The sequence below is a fragment of the Carassius carassius genome, chromosome 50 (genome assembly GCF_963082965.1).
Source record: "Carassius carassius chromosome 50, fCarCar2.1, whole genome shotgun sequence".
NCBI lineage: Eukaryota > Metazoa > Chordata > Actinopteri > Cypriniformes > Cyprinidae > Carassius > Carassius carassius.
The window spans coordinates 1,054,997-1,062,455 of record NC_081804.1 but is presented as its reverse complement, the minus strand read 5'-3'; positions in this window follow the sequence as shown (position 1 = coordinate 1,062,455).

The following is a 7,459-nucleotide window of genomic DNA, read 5'->3' as shown; positions in this document are numbered from 1 at the left end:
TCAGAGAACATGACGCCCGGACACTCAGGTTGTATTGTTCAGACCATGCACTCCAGTTCACCACACCTAATTTGCATAAAAGAACAAACAATACTAAAGCAAAATTAAATCATTTTGAAGAAAGGCAGAAGAGCCATACAAGGAAAATATTTTAAATGTATTTTTAAATATATTATAGCATGGTGTTAGAAAAAGTGTTATTTGCTTTGTCTGTAAACTACCTAAGAGATTTAATTTACCAGCATTAACATCAACTAAATTAATAAATTTTGTCAAGTCAAAATTTAGGTTGGCTTGGCTTGAGAAAGCATGGCCTGAAAGTTTGAAGTTTTTGTCAATTTGAAAATGTTACAGTTGAGGGCTTTACAGTCTGTCAGAGAAAGAAAAACATATAATTACAGTACTCTAGCCACATGAAGTGGGTCTCTTCTCTGAATTTCTTCTCACTGACAATGTCCCCAAAAAGTCATATTCAGATATAAGAAGGTCAATTTAAGAGGTAACACTTTACAATAAGGTGTCATTGGTAAACACTAGTTAATGTATTAATTAACATGAACTAACAATGAACAATACATGTGTTACAGTATCTATTATTCTTTGATAATGTTAATGAAAAAGATTACAAATATGATATATTTTTTTTGCAATGCATGCAACTATCAACCCTTAGAAAAGGAAAATATATTTACCAATATATTTCTTAAAATATATTGTGATATATTGTAATATATTATTTTCCCTTTTTATTTTCTAATATATTATATATTTGAATACATTGAATAATATATTGATGATACATATATCATATAATATATTGCAAAATATACAAATGATTGCCGCTTTCAATATATTGCAATATATTGGAAAAATAAATATTAAATCCCATATATAAGAATATATGCCTAATATATTACATGATATTTTCCAATATACTGCAATATATTTTTGCTTCATAAGGGAATGGCTTTACTAACATTAATAAAGTCTTTCTGCTCTATTTTAAGACATCTTTAATGGTTCATTTTAGGCTAAATAAGACTTTGAAAGACCAGCATTCGAATACTATATCATAAAACATGTCATAAGTGTTTGAAATCGCACACATTTGCAATGACACTCTCTATGATTATGACCAAAGCATTCTTAGAATTAAAAGCAATTTAAACGCAATTTAAGAAAACAAAAGTAATATCTCATATCCACCATACCTTACGAACATCCGGAAGTGAATGAACCTGGATATGCGCATTAATGACAGTCAGTACAGCGCGTACGGCGCACAATCGTATTTACGGTAAATACATATACGTTACTGCGCATGCGCGGTAAACACACGTCACGTACATACGTGACGTCGCCGCGCTACAGTCTGCAGCGAGGAGTACTTGGCATTTTGGACTAACTGTAGCTTGTTTATTGAGGATGCAGGACAACCAGCTAATAAAGCATTACAGTAATAACAATTGTGTTTCTGAAGCAATAATATTTAGATTTTATGGTTTAATCACAATTCGATTTTTCATAGATCCCACAGTGGATTTATTGTTTGACATAACTAAACGAGGAATAGACACAGTTTCTATAATGTTCTACACTGGTACTTATCAATTAAGTTGGGAAAGCAAAGAGTGTGATTTGGACTTTGACTTACTAGTCATATGGCGTGTAATGCCTTGGAGATGTTGTCCAACAGAAGAGCCGCTCCGATTCTGCTGGGGTGAAGGCCATCCGCACAGAAGAGACTAGGTCGCTCCCAGAACAGATTCCAATTATTTACAAAGGGCAGTCTCTGTTCATTACACCATGACATTAGCCATTCATTTAGAGCAAATAATCTACTGAACCTTTCTTGTCCTAGTCGGTATGTGGGAAGCGGTCCATACACGATGATCGTTGTCTCAATCAGGCTCCTGTAGTCCTTCTTCAGAACCTCCGTCTGCCGCAGCCTGATGTCGTTCGTTCCCGCGTGCAGCACAACAGCTCCAACGCGCTCGTCACCGTTCAGGATCTCGGGAACCAGGCAAGCAATATCTAGAACATGAGCACCAGGAAAGCAGTGACTGCGCACCTTACCTTTACCTGAGGTAGCGTGGACGTGCCGGATGATGGAATCGATATGTAAAGTATATTAACGGTAGCATAAGAGCAGAACATTGGGTATGCACTGCAGTTTGAACAATATAGACAAATACAAATAATACAATATAAACTACAGATGTTGTCTGAGTTATTTTTTCTTGTGAGGACGCAAGCTACTTTGACCAAATGACACCTTCCTCTTTAGAGGACTGGGATTTTTTCAGTGAGTATGCACCATGATCTGCAGAATGGCTATGGCTGCAGCTGGCTACACTCATCTCGACTGTCAGTGGTTCACTGCGAGTGCAACTGATGTAATCATGGTCATGACTGAAGTTCCTGCACTTAACAGCTTGTGTGTTAGAGTCAGTCTTACTTACCGTTGTGTTCTTATTGACTCAGGTGTGCCTCACCTTGACCTTTGCCTGGCAACGGGGGTAGAAGATGGTTGGCACCGCATCTGCTTTAAGGGGGTTTCGTCCCTTAACAGGGATGAAACAGTCCTGTGTGAAGTGAAGGGAGCAGAGGCGAGAATACTTCTTTGGTCTCCAGTTCTTTCTCTTGACAACCTGTCTTTGTCATTGAAGGGGAACCTGACAAGAAAAAAGCATATCACATTGTTCAAGAAAATGAATTAAATGGAAATTAATATCATTTACATTTACTGAATTTCATGTCATTCAGTTCATCCAATGAATTAAATGGAAATTAAACCAAAAGGATGAGAAGTGATGGATTGTTTTTTTTTCTCATAAAATATCTGCATGCGATGCTACCCAAAAATGATCTCACTACCCCCCACCCCAGTTGAGAATCATTTGCAGTGACAATGCAAAAGATGATCTGTCACTCACAACCAACCAAAACAATAAAATGTGGCTGTGGTGGTATATTAAAATTGATAGAAAGCATTCAATTGGGCACTATAGGCTATCCCATACACAAAAGAAATATATTGAAATATATTTTAAAGTGTCAAAAATATATGTGGCATATATTTCAAATACATTAAAATATATTTGCATTGTTGTTCACTTATATTTATCATTTTGAAATATATTCTGAAATATAACAAAAATATATTGTGAAATATATTTACATTTATAGCATGTAATGTAAAATATATGACAAAATATATGGTCATAAAATGTTTAGCTTGCTAAAGAAGGGTCGAAAATGTATTTTGATCATAGTAATTCCTCTACCTTTCCCCCTATACACAACAGTAGGCTACCATATTTCACTACTGAATTATGACACACAGCTATAATATATGGTACTGTACTTACATTTAAATTACTGCAGTATAAAATGACAGATATTTGCTTTCCTAGGACTATTAGGCCATATTAGGCGGCACGTACCTAACACTAAGTGCAATTATTAGATTTATTGACATCTTTCCTGAAGTCATTTAAATATTGAAAATATGCACAATATTTATGATGCAAGTACAACAGTGACACTCCTACAGTGAAGTGCACTTAAACAATAGATAGAACACAGTGTCTAACACTGCATACACAAACTATTAAATAACTATTCAATTCTGTTAAAATAGGGACAAAAACTCTGCATTCTGTGTGTTATTACACAAAATTGTCATTTTAGGCCAATAAAGTCAGTAAAGGGGAGGCCGTGGCCTACTCGTTAGGGCTTTTGGGCTTGTAACCGAAGGGTTGTCTGTTCAATCCCGACCAGTAGGAAAGATGTGGGTGGGGGAAGTGGTACAGCACTGCTCTCCCATGCCCACATCCACGGCTGAAGTGGTCTATCTAAAAAAATAAACTGAAAATCTGTTTGTTTGTGAAAATGTTAACTTTTACATTTCAAAATATATTTCAAATGAAACAATTTGCAAAAGTTAAAACATATATGAAAATATATGTAAACATATTTACATATATTTAACTTAAATATATTTATTGGGCCAATTTCAAATATTTGCATATATTTTAAATATATATTTCAAATATATTTATTTTGTGTATGGGATATGACACACACACCCATATGAATATGCACGTACAGACATGTGCATGCACAAACACACACATTATGCACATACACTCCCTATATTAACAAATATATATGATTGACACAGCCATTCATTTAAAATAAACCTGTTGTTGTGGCATATCACTTAGAGTACAATTAGTTTTTGGGCTTGGTTTCTGAATTGCAGGTGTTTGAGTTTGTGACCTATGGTCATGACTGCAGCTGGCTGCTGATGAGGCCGAAACCAGCACATCCAGTGCATTTAATTTTAATTTACACTATTTTATATATCCTCTATATTGACAAAATATAATCTATATTTTAATTATAGCATTTTATAGAAAATAAACATGACTGAAATCAGAGGTGGGTAGTAACGAGTTACATTTACTTCGTTACATTTACTTGAGTAATTTTTTGGGGTAACTAATACTTTTCGGAGTATATTTAAAGATGGGTACTTTATACTCTTACTTGAGTAAATTTTGGGGGGAAAATCTGTACTTTTACTTCGTTACTGTGGGCGACGCTCCTCTCGTTACTTTATCTTAATGTAATAAATGTTATAAATGCTTCAGTTTATTCCAAACGCGCCGTCTACTTTTCTCTGGGCAATGAGCGATGCCCATTCGCGAATGATTCATTCTTTTGAGTCAATTCTGTTCAAAGGCTTGATCAAACCAATTGGCAAACGAGTGAATTGGTTCATGAATCAGTTTGAATGAGTCGTTCAGTTCCCTGCCGCGCGCGCTGAGCGACTGAAGCGGTTCACTCGGAGTTGTAACGTTTAAGAACAGAAAGAGCGTTGAAAACGTGGCTGGAACTGCACTGAATTGAAAGCAAATCTGCAAAGACTATTATTTGCTAGCGATGGAGATCCTTATTAGATGAACACCGCGTGTGCTGTCTACTGTTTAACAGGTAATAACTTGGGCTACATTCGATTACAGTACACGATAGCACTGTGAGTTTGTTGTACGTGTGTGGCTTATAACAGAGGGGAGTCAAGTTGAATGCAGCTTCCAAAAGACAAAAAATAGCCGATTAAGATTTTATTAATTTTAATACAATCACACCATATCATCAGCTGCTAAATTCAGATCTGTGATTGCTTGCTGGCGCTGAGCCAGAGATAGATGTGTTTTTACAGCAGTGTGCATTATAACCAATCACACACGATTCTGTTGAGCTTATTAAAGCATTGGCCAATCAGAGGTGTTCCGATGAGTCATCGCTAAAATTCCGGTTCTTCCTTCACTCGCTCACTGACTGAATACCTCTTTCTGGCGAATTCTCTCTTCAGAAACAACAAAGTGCAGATGTGTGTACGAATCTTTAATTAAGATATTGATTTCACAGTGTTAACAGTTTCAGTGATTTTAATGGGAGTTTCTGAGAGTGATTGAAATCTAGACTGTCAGTGAAAATGATCTTTAATAATGTAAATGTTATTTGCTCTCTTTCTGAACAATGAAAGATTAGTAGCAATATTTATATCACATTAACTTTCAATGTTAAATTCACATTTAATATAAAGTCAGTCGTATTAAAAATATGCTATGGCATGACACCTATATCTGTTACTTAAGTAAACAGACAAGGTTTTATAATAAATTACATAAATTGGAGTAAAGGCTGATGAAATATATACATTTATACACGCACACATACATTACATACATTTTATTTATATATCTAAATAAAAATAGGCTCAGTATGACCCAAAGTAACTAGTAACTAACTACTTGAGTAGATTTTTTATCCGATACTCTTTTACTCTTACTCAAGTAACAATTCAAGACTAGTACTTTTACTTTTACTTGAGTAAATATTTCTAGAAGTACTTTTACTTTTACTTGAGTACAGTTTTTGGGTACTCTACCCACCTCTGACTGAAATCAGATACTCTTACTGTACTTTTACTACGTTATGGTTTTCAGGTAACGTTACTCTTTACACCTCTGCTTAGGCCTATATAATGATGATTCAAAAATTCATAATCTTGCATTATACAGATGGAGAAAGTGTACTTACCTGAAAAAAGCTTAACTCGGAAGAAAAGACTTGCCTCTTAGAACACATGTATGCTACACAGCAAGACATTTTCGCACGAGGGAAAATATGGTAGCAACAAGTAAATTGAAGTAAATGGGAAGATGAAATCACGAAAAAAAAGGCAACAAACAGTTAACACACTGAATTAACAAAATACCACCTATAACACAATACTTAGCTGTCTTGAATGATGATCAGAAGTTTCTAAGGTCGTAGTATCACGGCTTTCCAGAAATAAGGGCTCAGACTAGCCAGGTGTATATAAAGTTACGTTAAGTGCAAGCAAGCTGAACTCGAACGCTCAATGAGCATCAGAATAAACTCACATATGTCTGTGTGTGTGTGTGATTTTGGAAATCAATTCGTATTGTATAGTAATAACATAATATAATAACATGATATTATAATAATTATATATAATGTCATATTACGCTATATATAATTACAACATGACATCTTGCATTAAAACATTATAGGCCTGACAAAAGAAGTGGCTAAAATCGACTTTTATTATTATTATCGACTCTGAAATTATAGCCTATTTTTGGATTGTAATCGTTTGCCTTTCTGCAGTAGTCATTTTAGTTAGCTTAATTAGCTTATTTTGAACACACACACATAATATATATGTATATATATATATATATATATATATATATATATATATATATATATATATATAACAGATAACAAAGAACATGTACAATCATCCAAAATTATTAAAATTGATTCAAATAGCACATGCACACATACATGCATAAACGCACACATTAAAAAATTTTCGTTTCCTTCTATCTACATCAAACCGAATAGTAACCCATCCAAAACAGACATATATAATCCAGTAACCATACTGTCAGTATACAATATCCCCTCGAGTCATTTTCGTATCGATTCAATATAGGCTGTTCATTTATAGTCTCTTAAATTGCTTATTGTTCTACATGATTTCATCTCTTCACGTAAAACATTTGCCCATAGGCTAATATTCAAATAATTGTGAGCTAGGTGTTAAATCATGCAGTTTTGGCTAATAAATCATGGTCAAAAACACTTGAACAAAAAACTTTTTTCTTTATTTCACGTTATGTAGGCTATGGCATTTTATGGCTTCCGACCAGGATGAAAGGGATCAAATTCATCTTCAAGCGTAGATCTGTAAATAAATAAAAGAACGTTAACCGCGATTGACATTGAGATTTTTCTTACACTGCCTGTATAATTTCCTGATAATTTCTCCATTCCCGTCAATATACCGGCCGTTACCCGTACTTCATTATTTAATGAAGTAGATAAATTATTAAAGTTCGTGGATAAAAGCTAC